This window comes from Manis javanica, chromosome 2 (assembly GCF_040802235.1).
Source record: "Manis javanica isolate MJ-LG chromosome 2, MJ_LKY, whole genome shotgun sequence".
NCBI classification, from domain to species: domain Eukaryota; kingdom Metazoa; phylum Chordata; class Mammalia; order Pholidota; family Manidae; genus Manis; species Manis javanica.
The window spans coordinates 225349488-225365029 of NC_133157.1; the positions used below are offsets into that span (position 1 = coordinate 225349488).

The following is a 15542-nucleotide window of genomic DNA, read 5'->3' on the forward strand; positions in this document are numbered from 1 at the left end:
GAGAAACTAGGAAGGGAATCCCAGAGCGAACTATTCGTGGGCTCTGAATTCTGATTTTCCACAGGCATTGCTAATATTTCCTCCATTCCTTTAATTTTTTCTAGGTTGTTGACCACTTAGCTTGCTTATATATACTCTGTTTCCATTTTTTTCTCTGTGATTTCAAAGTACAATTTTTAAAATGTTGGTTTCTAATTTAATTATTGTACAGCAAGAGACTGTGAACTGTTTTATCAATTCATTAAAATTTGTCAAAACCTTCTAATGAGATTTGTGAAGGAGAGAGTGTGTGTATGTGTGTGTGTGTGTGTTTGTTCAGTCATAAAACTTCTGTTCCAATCTTTTACCTTAAATTATACCACGGATTTGACATTCTTTAATCTTTACTGCCCATATTTTGAGGTTATGTTCTGTGCCCAAAGATATAAGCAAGGCCCTGTGTGTGGTATGTTTCTGATGGACAGTTTATCCTTTTGATCGTTGATCTTCCTGTTCTTTAAATGTTTTTCTTTTGTTTCTTTTTTTTTATCTGGTTCTAAATATTGCTAAAATGACTTCCTTGGTTATATGACTACAAAATTGTTTTCCATACTCATTGCCAAAGTATGTTCTTTGAATTAGTAACTAGCCCTTCAACTGTGTTCCTGTGTGCTGACACTGTCCTGACCACCACACACACACTCATCTAAGCCTCACAGCCCCGTAAGGTGGTCATCTTGGTGCCGCAGGCCAGGAACTGAGGCACACTGTGCCCGAGGCCATGTAAGTAAACAGTAGCAGAGTGTTTCAGACCCACATGTCCCAGCCAGGCATGCATTTAACCAGTGGTTCCCACTGCACATTGGCAATGACTTCGTTAGGATTAGAATTTGCGGTTGAAAGCTAATTTCCTTGGGCACCGCGAAGATGTTCCACTGCCATCCGCATCCATTTTCTTGATGATGAGAAATCTGTTCTCAAACATATTTCTTTATAGGTAATCTATTCTTTTTGGAAACCTTCTAGGATTTTTTCCTTTTCTTAAGGTTTTAAAGTCTCTCTAGACATCTATGCCTCTTGCTAGGAGCTCAGAATATCATCTTCTAGTGTGGGAGTCTATGTCTTTAAAAATATTCTTCCCTTCTGGAGTATTTTTGGTCATTAACTCCTTTCCAGCATCCATGTATTTCCTTCTCATGGCACTGTTATTACGTGGCTGTTGGAGGCTTTCGGTCTAGCCTTTGTGCTTCTTGCCAGGCATTTCATGTTCCCCGTCACTCACATTGCATTCTGGGTGATCTCCTCGTTACCGTCTTCCCAGGTGCCACCTATTCATTCTACGGATCTAGTCAAGAGTTTGTCCTAATGAGAATTTTAAAAAATCATTTTAGTATGACATAATTCACATGGTATAAATTCAACCTTCTCAAAGTATACATGTCAATATTTTTAAGTATTCTCATAGAGTTGCATACCTATCACCACAATTTAACTTTGGAAATTCTCATCACTCTAAATGGAAATCCCATCCCATTAGCAGTCACCCCCCCCCCCCCACCATTTCTCTGTTCCCTTCATCCCTTGAGTTCCCTTGAGGGGAACTAATCTACTTTATCTCTATACATATGCTTGCTCTGGACATTTCATGTAAATGAAATTATATTCCATGTGGCCTTTTGTCTCTGGCTTCTTAATTTAGCACAACGTTTTTAAGGTTCATCTATATTGTAGTAGAAATTAGCACTTCATTCTTTTCATGGCAGAATAATTTCCATTGTATTGATGTACCACGTATTGTTTATCCATTCACCAGCTGATGGACATTCGGGTTGTCTCCACTTTTTGGCTGGTATGAATAGTACTGTTTTGAACACTCATATACACATATTTGTGGGGACATGTTCTCACTTCTTTAGGGCACATTTCTACCAGTGGAATTGCTGGGCCATATGGTAACTATGTTGAACTTTTTGAGGAGCTGCCAGACTGTTTTCCAAAGTGGCTACACTATTTTATATTTCTACCAGCAACTGTACGAGGCTTCTAATTTCTCCACGTTCTTGCCAAACACTTGTTATTGTATCTTCTAGGTTTTTGCCAACCCGTCGAGTGTGAAGCAAGCTCCTTGTGCTATCGATTTGCATTTCTGTAACGATTTATGATGTTAAGCATCATTTCACGTGCTTGTTGGCCAATTGTATGTCTTTCAAAAAATATCTGTTTAAATTCTCTGTTTAAAATATACCCTTTTTTATTATGAGAGTTTAGAAAATATTCTGGACAAAAGTCCCCTGTCCATATATGATTTGAAAGTATTTTTCCCCCACTCTGGGCAGTCTTCTCACTTTCTTAATGGCATCATTTTCAGTGCAACAGTTCTTACTTTCATTGAAATCCAGTTCATTTGTTTTTTTTCCTCTGTGTTTTTCTTTTGTGTTATTTATAAGAAATAACTGCCTAACCCCAGGTCATGAAGATTTACTCTTTTCTTCTAAGAGTAGCATAGTTTCACCTCTTACATTTATTTAGATCTCTGACCTATTTTGAATTTTTTTCTGTAAATACTGTTAGGAAGGGATGATGTGATGATATGGTTGTGACAGCACCCTTTGTCGAGAATATCGTCTTGGCCCCATTGACTTTTTCTGGCCCTCTTGTTGAAGATCAATTAAGTCTAAGCGTAAGCATCCGTTTCAGGGTTTGCTGTTCCATTCCACTGACCTACGTGTCTACCTTTACGCCGGTATCACATTAACTCTATCACTATGTCTTTGCAGTAAGTTAAATTTTAGAATCGTGAATCAACCAACTTTGCTTTTTTTCAACATTATTTTGGCTACTCTGGGGCTTTGGCACTTCCAAGTGACTCTTAGAATCTTCTTGTCAATTTTCTGCAGCATAAAGCCCATTAGGATTCTGAAAGAGGTTATATGAAATCTGTGTCATTTTGGGGATTTTTATTGTTTTACCAATGACATGCCTTCTGATCCATGAACGTGAGTTTTCTTTACAATTATATTGATCTTTAATTATTGTCAACAATATTTTATACTTTTCAGTGTGTAAGTCTTGTGCTTTTTAAAAAATTTGATTTTAAGTATTTAAATATTTTAATGCTATTATAAATGGACTTGTTTTCTTAATTTTATTTTAGGATTGTTCATTGCTAGCACATAGAAATGTGACTGAGGTTTGTATGTCGATCTTGTGTCCTGCAATGTTATGAACTCATTATTAGCTCTAATGGTTTTTTAGTAGATTCCTTCAGATTTTCTATAAGATGTCATCTGCAAATAAAGATAGTTTTATGTCTTCTTTTTTTTCCCTTGCTTAATTGACCTGACTAGAACCTCCAGCAAAATGTTGAATAGGCAGACATTACTTGTCTTGTTCCTGATCTTAGGGGCAAAACATTTAGTCCTTAACCCTTAAGGATGATGTTAGAGGGTTTCTCATAGATGGACTTTATTAGGCTGAGAAGGGCTCCTTTTATTCCTAGTTTATTGAGTGTTTTTGTCAAGAAAGGACGTTGGATTTTAGTCAAACGCTTTTTCTGCATCAATACCGAGGACCATGTGTATTTTTGTTCCTTATTCTCTCAATCTAGTATATTGCATGGATTGGTAAGTCATAGCCCCAGTCATGGTTTTATCAGCAGGACTTTTAAGCCTCTGTTCACAGACTTGTGCTACCGCTGGTCGGGGTCAATGTGTCCCTGCCTTCCTGTGGGACTCGGGAATATGTTCTCAGCTTTGTTTTCCTTTGTGTCCCCAATCCAGAAACAGAGTGTGTCTGTCATGATACTTCACTATAGAGAGCAAAGACTTTTGCCCATTTGTCGGAAGATGGATTCTAGTTGCTCAGAATAATGAATGGATAGCACAAAAAAAAAAAAAAAAGAAAAATTGAAATTTGGAAAATAGCAGAGATCAGCTACCCCTGACCTGCTACCCAGACCCCTCATCCTCAGGCTTGGTTTCTCTGAGCTGAGAAAATTCGGGTACATGTGTCAGCGTCGTTAGCATGGATGGCATTTCTCGGCTCTTGTTTCTGTATCTATGTGGGTCTGTTCTACCTTACTGAGGCTTCCGACTGCTGAGTGTCTGTCTGCCCTTGACCCTCTGGAGTCATGGAGAGCTTACCCACAGAAGCATAGGGTCACTCTGGTGGTCACGGGGTAGGACAGCGGTTCTCGGAGCAGGGTCCTCAGCTCAGCAGCAGCAGCAGCCGCCTCTGGGAACCTGTTAGGAATGCGAATTTGTGGGCTGCACCCTGAACCTGCTGCATCAGAATCTCGGGATCAGTGTCTTAAAAAGCCCTCCCGACCTCTTCTATGTGCTAAAGTCTGAATCCCACTGGGGAAATGAAGAGGCTGGGAAAGGCCAGTGAACTGTCAGTGCGGGGGGCTTCGTCTAAGTCAGGGGAGCGGAAACCAGGGAGGGGGAAAGAGAAGCTCAGGAAATGCAGAAGACGGGCCGTGGTGATGGCAGATGGGGCGGGGAGAACGGAGACAAGACTCGAGATGCTTCTGGCTCTGAGCTGGGGTGACTAGGCAACGCCACGGACCAAAACAGAGAATAAACAAGGAGGAGGAACGGGCTTAGGGCGAGAATGGACGTGCCGTGCACCTGACTCACTCGTATATTTTAGACTCAGGGACCCAGTTGAAAATCCCCGACCAGCCGCTTTCGAGCTGTGTGACTGCTCGGTGAGTCACGCTAAGCTCTGAGCCTCAGTGCCTTCGGATGCAAGGACAGATATTAATGGTAACATCTTCGTGTTGTCTTGAAAAATAAAGCAACAAATTGCTGCTTGGGGAAGGTGTTAGTCTAGAATGTGATACAGATTTGCAAATTCTTAGGAGTCAGAGGGAGCAGAGGTCAGTTTCTGACTTGCCACTTGCTGGGAGCCTGGTAAGCTGCCCCTCCTTGCCTTAGTTCCCTGTATGTCACAGGAGGATAATAGAAGCGACCTCAGTGATTGCTGGAAGGATTAAGTGGGGTGATGTGTGTGAGTCACTCGGCAGAGCCCTCGTGCTGGTAAGGGCCCTATAAAGGCTGACTATTATTACTATTACTGAAAGTAATATTGAGGACAATCGGCTTAATTTTAAGTTCACAGTGTGTATTTCCAAAGCTTTGGTTTCCACCGGGACTCAAGTTTAAGTCTGAGTCAGCTGCTCGTGACTGTCGCGACACTGGTGATTTTCCTTTGAGTGTCATAGGTTGACACAGAGAAAAGCTTCAGAGCCTGAATTGGGCACTTTCCTAATTATGTGAACCTTCTCTTTTGAAGTAAGTGTGCTTTTGAATCCTTGAAATAGGAATGAAAGTGCTAATACACGAATTCTATTTTGAGGGGAATCCAAAAAAGACCCTAAAATTAATGATGATTATTTTTTGCCAGCAACAGTGCACAAGGGACGCAGAATCACACTGCACATGCAGGTCCGTGCTGCCGGGCAGATGCTCCTTTCTCCAGAGCTCTGCCCTCTAGGACCCACCCCGAGACCAGGCCACACCCGTGACATCCGTCATTGAGATGTTCTGTGTCTCTCCTTTTCACCACCACTGGTTCTGCCACAAAAATCACCCAGAGAGGCGGAGCCAAGATGGCGGCGTGAGTAGAGCAGTGGAAATCTCCTCCCAAAAACACATAGAGCTATGAAAATATAACAAAGAAAAATCTTCCTAAAATAGAGACCACAGGACACAGGACAACATCCAGACCACATCCACACCTGCAAGAACCCAGCGCCTTGTGAAGGGGGTAAGATACAAGCCCCAGCCCGGCGGGACCCGAGCGCCCCTCCCCCCGGCTCCCGGCGGGTGGAGAGAAACCGGAGCGGTTTTTTTTTTTGGCGAGCGCTTTTTGGAAGCCTTAGAGGGACGGGCCCCCGTTGCTGGGGAGGCAGGGTGGCAGGACCGGTGAGGAGGTGCCTGGGAACGGCGCCGGAGGACAAAGAATATCCCCCGTTTTTCCCTGCGGGACCGGTGGGCGGGTGCCTGAGACCGGCACTTGAGGACAGAGGAAATCGCGCGTTTTTCCCCTTTTTTTTTTTCTCTTTTCTGCGAGTGCTTTTTGGAAGCCTAAAAGGGACAGGGACCCCGGTGCTAGGGAGGCAGGGCGGCGGGACTGGTGAGCGGGTGCCTGGGACCGGCGCCTGAGGACAAAGAATATCCCGCATTTTTCCCTGTGGGACCGGTGGGTGGGTGCCTGAGACCAGCACCTGAGGACGGAAGAAATCGCGCGTTTTTCCCCTTTTTTTTCTCTCTTTTTGCCGAGTGCTTTTTGGAAGCCTTGAAGGGACAGGGACCCCGGTGCTAGGGAGGCAGGGCGGCGGGACTGGTGAGCGGGTGCGTGGGACCAGTGCCTGAGGACAAAGAATATTGAGCGTTCCTTCCCTGCGGGACCGGTGGGTGGGTGCTTTTTGGAAGCCTTGAAAGGACAGGGACCCTGGTGCTAGGGAGACAGGGCAGCAGGACCAGTGAGCGGGTGCCTGGGACCGGCACCTGAGGACAAAAAAAAAAAAAAAAAAAAAAACAATCGCTTGTTTTTTCCTTTTTTTTCCTTTTTTTTTTTCTCTTTCTTTCTGTTCCCTCTCTCATTGTTGCTGTTGTTGTTTTGGTTTGGAGAGTGCTTTTTGGAAATCTTAAAGGGGCAGGACAGGTCACTTAGACCAGAAGCAGGGAATCTGGGGATCTCTGGGCACTCTAACCCCCTGGGCAGCAGGGAGCACAGAGGCCCCTTACGGAGATAAATAGTCTCCTGGCTGCTCCCCCTCCAACGGGGCTCCACCATTTTGGAGGAACAGCCCCAGCCAGGCCAAGCCCACAGCAACAGCGGAGATAAACCCCAAAGCAACTGGGCAGGAAGCAGAAGCCCTGTCTGCGCACAGCTGCCCAGCACAAGCAACTAGAGGTCGCTATTCTCCCAGGAAAAGGCCACAAACCAACACGAAGGGAAGCTCTTCCAGCGGTCACTTGTACCAGCTCTGCAAACTATCTCTATCACCATGAAAAGGCAAAACTACAGGCAGACAAAGATCACAGAGACAACACCTGAGAAGGAGACAGACCTAACTAGTCCTCCTGAAAAAGAATTCAAAATAAAAATCATGAACATGCTGACAGAGATGCAGAAAAAAATGCAACAGCAATGGGATGAGATGCAGAGAAAAATGCAAGAGCAGTGGGATGAGATGCAGAGAAAAATGCAAGAGCAGTGGGATGAAGTCCGGAAGGAGATCACAGATGTCAGGAAAGAGATCACAGAAGTGAAACAATCCCTGGAAGGATTTATAAGCAGAATGGATAAGATGCAAGAGGCCATTGAAGGAATAGAAGCCAGAGAATAGGAACGTATAGAAGCTGACAGAGAGAGAGATAAAAGGATCTCCAGGAATGAAACAACACTAAGAGAAATATGTGACCAATACAAAAGGAAAAACATTCGTATTATAGGGATACCAGAAGAGGAAGAAAGAGGAAAAGGGATAGAAAGTGTCTTTGAAGAAATAATTGCTGAAAACTTCCCCAAACTGGGGGAGGAAATAATCGAACAGACCATGGAATTATACAGAACCCCCAACAGAAAGGATCCAAGGAGGACAACACCAAGACACATAATAATTAAAATGGCAAGGATCAAGGACAAGGAAAGAGTTTTAAAGGCAGCTAGAGAGAAAAAGGTCACCTATAAAGGAAAACCAATCAGGCTAACATCAGACTTCTCAACAGAAACCCTACAGGCCAGAAGAGAATGGCATGATATACTTAATGCAATGAAACAGAAGGGCCTTGAACCAAGGATACTGTATCCAGCACGACTATCATTTAAATATGATGGTGGGATCAAACAATTCCCAGACAAGCAAAAGCTGAGGGAATTTGCTTCCCACAAACCACCTCTACAGGGCATCCTACAGGGACTGCTCTAGATGGGAGCACCCCTAAAAAGAGCACAGAACAAAACACACAACATATGAAGAAGGGAGGAGGAGGAATAAGAAGGGAGAGAAGAAAAGACTCTCCAGACAGTGTATATAACAGCTCAATAAGCGAGCTAAGTTAGGCAGTAAGATACTAAAGAAGCTAACCTTGAACCTTTGGTAACCACGAATCTAAAGCCTGCAATGGCAATAAGTACATATCTTTCAATAGTCACCCTAAATGTAAATGGACTTAATGCACCAATCAAAAGACATAGAGTAATAGAATGGATAAAAAAGCAAGACCCATCTATATGCTGCTTACAAGAAACTCACCTTAAACCCAAAGATAAGCATAGACTAAAAGTCAAGGGATGGAAAAACATATTTCAGGCAAACAACAGTGAGAAGAAAGCAGGGGTTGCAGTACTAATATCAGACAAAATAGACTTCAAAACAAAGAAAGTAACAAGAGATAAAGAAGGCCACTACATAATGATAAAGGGCTTAGTCCAACAAGAGGATATAACCATTCTAAATATATATGCACCCAATACAGGAGCACCAGCATATGTGAAGCAAATACTAACAGAACTAAAGAGGGAAATAGACTGCAATGCATTCATTGTAGGAGACTTCAACACACCACTCACCCCAAAGGATAGATCCACCGGGCAGAAAATAAGTAAAGACACACAGGCACTGAACAACACACTAGAACAGATGGACCTAATAGACATCTATAGAACTTTACATCCAAAAGCAACAGGATATACATTCTTCTCAAGTGCACATGGAACATTCTCCAGAATAGACCACATACTAGCTCACAAAAAGAGCCTCAGTAAATTCCACAATATTGAAATTCTACCAACCAATTTTTCAGACCACAAAGGTATGAAAGTAGAAATAAATTCTACAAAGAAAACAAAAAGGCTCACAAACACATGGAGGCTTAACAACATGCTACTAAATAATCAATGGATCAATGAACAAATCAAAATAGAGATCAAGGAATATATAGAAACAAATGACAACAACAACACTAAGCCCCAACTTCTGTGGGATGCAGCGAAAGCAGTCTTAAGAGGAAAGTATATAGCAATCCAGGCACACTTGAAGAAGGAAGAACAATCCCAAATGAATAGTCTAACATCACAATTATTAAAACTGGAAAAAGAAGAACAAATGAGGCCTAAAGTCAGCAGAAGGAGGGACATAATAAAGATCAGAGAAGAAATAAACAAAATTGAGAAGAATAAAACAATAGCAAAAATCAACGAAACCAAGAGCTGGTTCTTTGAGAAAATAAACAAAATAGATAAGCCTCTAGCCCAACTTATTAAGAGAAAAAGAGAGTCAACACAAATCAACATAATCAGAAATGAGAATGGAAAAATCACGACAGACTCCACAGAAATACAAAGAATTATTAAAGACTACTATGAAAACCTATATGCCAACAAGCTGGAAAACCTAGAAGAAATGGACAACTTCCTAGAAAAATACAACCTCCCAAGACTGACCAAGGAAGAAACACAAAAGTTAAACAAACCAATTACAAGCAAAGAAATTGAAACAGTAATCAAAAAACTACCCAAGAACAAAACCCCGGGGCCGGACGGATTTACCTCGGAATTTTATCAGACACACAGAGAAGACATAATACCCATTCTCCTTAAAGTGTTCCACAAAATAGAAGAAGAGGGAATACTCCCAAACTCATTCTATGAAGCCAACATCACCCTAATACCAAAACCAGGAAAAGACCCCACCAAAAAAGAAAATTACAGACCAATATCCCTGATGAATGTAGATGCAAAAATACTCAATAAAATATTAGCAAACAGAATTCAACAGTATATCAAAAGGATCATACACCATGACCAAGTGGGGTTCATCCCAGGGATGCAAGGATGGTACAACATTCGAAAATCCATCAACATCATCCACCACATCAACAAAAAGAAAGACAAAAACCACATGATCATCTCCATAGATGCTGAAAAAGCATTTGACAAAATTCAACATCCATTCATGATAAAAACTCTCAGCAAAATGGGAATAGAGGGCAAGTACCTCAACATAATAAAGGCCATCTATGATAAACCCACAGCCAGCATTATACTGAACAGTGAGAAGCTGAAAGCATTTCCACTGAGATCGGGAACCAGACAGGGATGCCCACTCTCCCCACTGTTATTTAACATAGTACTGGAGGTCCTAGCCACGGCAATCAGACAAAACAAAGAAATACAAGGAATCCAGATTGGTAAAGAAGAAGTTAAACTGTCACTATTTGCAGATGATATGATACTGTACATAAAAAACCCTAAAGACTCCACTCCAAAACTACTAGAACTGATATCGGAATACAGCAAAGTTGCAGGATACAAAATCAACACACAGAAATCTGTAGCTTTCCTATACACTAACAACGAATCAATAGAAAGAGAAATCAGGAAAACAATTCCATTCACCATTGCATCAAAAAGAATAAAATACCTAGGAATAAACCTAACCAAGGAAGTGAAAGACTTATACTCTGAAAACTACAAGTCACTCTTAAGAGAAATTAAAGGGGACACTAATAAATGGAAACTCATCCCATGCTCATGGCTAGGAAGAATTAATATCGTCAAAATGGCCATCCTGCCGAAAGCAATATACAAATTTGATGCAATCCCTCTCAAATTACCAGCAACATTCTTCAATGAATTGGAACAAATAATTCAAAAATTCATATGGAAACACCAAAGACCCCGAATAGCCAAAGCAATCCTGAAAAAGAAGAATAAAGTAGGGGGGATCTCACTCCCCAACTTCAAGCTCTACTACAAAGCCATAGTAATCAAGACAATTTGGTACTGGCACAAGAACAGAGCCACAGACCAGTGGAACAGATTAGAGACCCCAGAAATTAACCCAAACATATATGGTCAATTAATATTTGATAAAGGAGCCATGGACATACAATGGCAAAATGACAGTCTCTTCAACAGATGGTGCTGGCAAAACTGGACAGCTACATGTAGGAGAATGAAACTGGACCATTGTCTAACCCCATATACAAAGGTAAACTCAAAATGGATCAAAGACCTGAATGTAAGTCACGAAACCATTAAACTCTTGGAAAAAAACATAGGCAAAAACCTCTTAGACATAAACATGAGTGATCTCTTCTTGAACTTATCTCCCCGGGCAAGGAAAACAACAGCAAAAATGAGCAAGTGGGACTACATTAAGCTGAAAAGCTTCTGTACAGCGAAAGACACCATCAATAGAACAAAAAGGAACCCTACAGTATGGGAGAATATATTTGAAAATGACAGATCTGATAAAGGCTTGACGTCCAGAATATATAAAGAGCTCACACGCCTCAACAAACAAAAAACAAATAACCCAATTAAAAAATGGGCAGAGGAACTGAACAGACAGTTCTCCAAAAAAGAAATACAGATGGCCAAGAGACACATGAAAAGATGCTCCACATCGCTAATTATCAGAGAAATGCAAATTAAAACTACAATGAGGTATCACCTCACACCAGTAAGGATAGCTGCCATCCAAAAGACAAACAACAACAAATGTTGGCGAGGCTGTGGAGAAAGGGGAACCCTCCTACACTGCTGGTGGGAATGTAAATTAGTTCAACCATTGTGGAAAGCAGTATGGAGGTGCATCAAAATGCTCAAAACAGACCTACCATTTGACCCAGGAATTCCACTCCTAGGAATTTACCCTAAGAACGCAGCAATCAAGTTTGAGAAAGACAGATGCACTCCTATGTTTATCGCAGCACTATTTACAATAGCCAAGAATTGGAAGCAACCTAAATGTCCATCTGTAGATGAATGGATAAAGAAGATGTGGTACATATACACAATGGAATACTACTCAGCCATAAGAAGTGGAAAAATCCAACCATTTGCAGCAACATGGATGGAGCTGGAGAGTATTATGCTCAGTGAAATAAGCCAAGCAGAGAAAGAGAAATACCAAATGATTTCACTCATCTGAGGAGTATAGGAACAAAGGAAAAACTGAAGGAACAAAACAGCAGCAGAATTACAGAACCCAAAAATGGACTAACAGGTACCAAAGGGAAAGGAACTGGGGAGGATGGGTGGGCAGGGAGGGATAAGGGGGGGGAAGAAAAAGGGGGGTATTAAGATTAGCATGCATGGGGGGGAGGGAGAAAGGGGAGGGTGGGCTGCACAACATAGAGAGGACAAGTAGTGACTCTACCACATTTTGCTAAGCTGATGGACAGTAACCGTAATGGGGTTGTTAGGGGGGACCTGATATAGGGGAGAGCATAGTAAACATAGTATTCTTCATGTAAGGGTAGATTAAAAATTTAAAAAAAAAAAAAAAAAGAAAGAAAGAAAGAAAGAAAAGGGGATTACTCGTTAACAGGATAAAACTATTGGTAAATCAAAGATCAACGCATGCTTTAAATATCCTTAATGTTGATCACTTAAAGGGTGTCAGATGATCAGCTATGGAGGTACTCTTTTCTGATAATATTCCTTTCTCTTAATTAAAAAAAAAAAAAAAAAAGCAGTTACTGTGTGCTGACCTCCAATGAGTTCTGCACAGTGGTATAGAGGGCATGTCAAAGTGTGGGCAAAGGGTCTGTTTGTTTCTACGCAGAAGATCAAGGCCTAGCTTGGATACCCAGAAAATGAACTAAGATACGATATGAGGAGGAGCTTCCGGCATCAGCACTCTCTGGAGGACTCGTGCCGGGGGATGATCATCAAAAAGCCTCCCCAGGGATCCGGACGATGCTGCGGTTGTGGCTGCATCCAGCCCACCGTCTCCTGGACTTGCCATAAGAAGGAGGAGGGAGATGTCTAGGCTGGCATGTGCATACAGTGAGACAACGAATTTGACTGGATCTGTACTGTTGGAACTCAACCAGGAGTTGGGAGGGGTGCAAGTTGTAGCACCCCAAAATCTCATGACTATAGACTATCTATGGTTAAAAGAACATATGGGATGTGAACAGATCCCAGAAATGGGCTGCTTTAATTTGTCTGATGGTTCAAGTACAGTTGGAAAATATCCATCATATTATAGATAAATTTTCACAAATGCCTAGGGTGCCTAAATGGTTTTCTTGGCTTCACTGGAGATGGCTGGTAATTATAGATTTGCTTTGTTTATGTCACCGTATTCCTATTATGTTAATATGTGTGTGCAAATTAGTTAGTAGTTTAAAACCTATACATACTTAAGGTACTATACAAGAAGATATGTCAAAGAAATAATCAATCCTCCCAAGTTTCCTTCATATGCTACATCTATAGCTTTTCTTCTTCCTTCCTAATTACAAACCTTAAATAGAATTCGTGCCTCATATCGAATTTACCGAGTATCATAATTCCTCCAGGTGGTAAAGATACCTCGAGACAAGTGCTGGGCATAGAAGCCAGAGGGCATAAATCTGCAAAGAAGTAAAAAGCTAACCTTTGCAAACAATATGGCTTCTCTCTCACTTACCAACTTTACATTTCCCTGTATGGCCCCGGAAGATGACTGGTTAGCCAGAGACGGGTAAGATTCCTCAAGGGAGGAACAACCTAAGACAGGCACAGTCGCAGGGGGGCCATCAGGTGAGAATTTGGGGATCAACAGAGGTGAGGCTCAGAACCTCACCCCCCCTGCTTTGAGAGAAATCTTCTGCATCCGTGGATGTCTTGCTGCCCTTGTCTAGCCTGGATTAATACTTAGTCCATAGGCACACACCTGATCATCTGATCATCTACATTTGCCTTCTTACAGCACTAAACTATGTTTTCTACCTTTATCTTGCATCTTCCTACCACTTCAGCATTTTATTAAAAATAAAAATAATAATAATAATAGGAGAAATGTGGGATCAACATATAAATCAAGTACAAAAATCAAATGAATATTCATATTTGACCTGATGGTTTATAGGTCATATTGCATGATCAAAACCGAAAGTTTCTGTGATGAATGCCCTTGTACTGTTCACCATGTAAGAATTTATTCACTCTGTAAGAATTCGTTCACCATGTAAGAACTTGTTCGTTATGCTTCAGAAGATTGGAGACTGACGAGAATTAGGCTTGAGATGGATTAATGATTGTACATTGAGCATTGACCCCCCTATACTGAATTTTATTGTTGTTAACAACCATTTGATCAATAAATATGAGAGATGCCCTCTCAAAAAAAAAAAAAAAAAAAAAAATCACCCAGAGAGCACGGCTGGAGCCCCCCCACCGTGCCAAGCCCCTGATGGTGCTCCCAGCTGGCCTCCCGCCCTGAAGCGGCCATTCAAGCACGTCCCTGAGCTGTCCGTTGTGGTCAGCACCACCACAGGGCGCTGCACCCTGTATCCGCACGCTCTGGCCCAGCTCCTCACCTGCAGGAGGCAGATCTCAAGGGCCTCAAGCTGCCTGGCTGGGGGACACCGTTCTGTCGCTTCTCTTCCGTCCTCTCGCATCCCTCCCCTGCAGCCCGGCTGTGGGGCCTTCTCACCGGGACCCCAGCAGCCCCTCACTGCGCTTCTGCCTCCAGGTCCTCCCCTGACGGAATGCGCAAAGGGCTGCCAGCAGTTTCTTCGAATCCAGTTCTGATCGGGCCCCTTCTCTGCTGTAATCCCGTGCTCATGTCAGAGCTGAGCTCCCTGGGGAGCATTCTGAGCCCCAACAAACGGTTTCACTTCCTCCCTTCTTTTCGTTTGTCCTCTGCTCCCGCCACTGTGGGTGACTCATCCCTCCCTGGACAGTGGCCGTGGTTAGCTCTGCCCCTTTCCCATGTGCTTGCCCTTCTCTCTGAGGGATATTACAGTCCTATCAGCCTGCAAGGCTTGTTCAAGTATAAGCTCATTATAAGGTTTCTCTTCACCCCCACCCCCACCACAAGATTTAAGTGTTGTTCTCTGCATTACGTTGTCCTTTAGGAATAAACAGAAACCCAGGAGACCCTAAAGTAAATAGTTACGCTCATGGGGTCTCCGCCACTGGCCAAAGCTATTTGGAAGCAAGAGCCGTATTTCCCTCCACTTCATACAGCTCCGAGCTCTGGGGACATGGGACCTGTTCGCCCTGCATGGACCAGCGTATGCCAGTTACGTCAGCATGGTGTCCCTTTTCCTTGTCCTGATTTAGCCTTTTTAAGGAAGTATTGTTATTATTAAAAGCAGCCATAAAACAGGCCTGGATTCTGCCTTACACACATCCGCGAGTGTGAGAACCCCCTCTCAGGTGCTCTGCGGGGTTCTGATGCCGTCCGTACAAGGCTATGTGGGGAAAGCCCAACCCCTACCCAGCCACCAGGCCCCAAAGGTTTGCTCTGAGAGAAAAGACTTGGCTTGTGGCTATAAACGCATCGGCTCAGGGGTGCTGGCTGAGGCCCAGGCTTGCTTCAGAGGGACTGTGGTTATCCTTTCTACAAGAATGATCAATGCTGGGACTGGACCCAAACAGCGAGAGTGGCAAGGAAGCAACGCCTAGGGAGAATGCTCTGCACTGGCCAGGGGCACGGCTTAGCTCCCTTGGCAGTGCCCTGAGCAACAGAACTCAAAAGGGGGCTTCCGTGTGGGGTGCCAGGGTCTCACCACTCCCTTCCTTCCTTGTAGTTAGATGCAGGACTG

At 42.9% G+C, this 15542-nt stretch overlaps 1 long non-coding RNA gene across 1 annotated transcript; it reads right to left on the reverse strand.

The window, feature by feature from the left end:
- Positions 1-365: 365 nt before the first annotated feature.
- Positions 366-14627, reverse strand: LOC140845498 (uncharacterized). The gene is made up of 3 exons (XR_012124309.1): positions 14310-14627; positions 4122-4220; positions 366-1341 (listed from the first exon to the last, which is right to left on the reverse strand). It is a non-coding gene; the product is annotated as an uncharacterized lncRNA (long non-coding RNA).
- Positions 14628-15542: the final 915 nt, after the last annotated feature.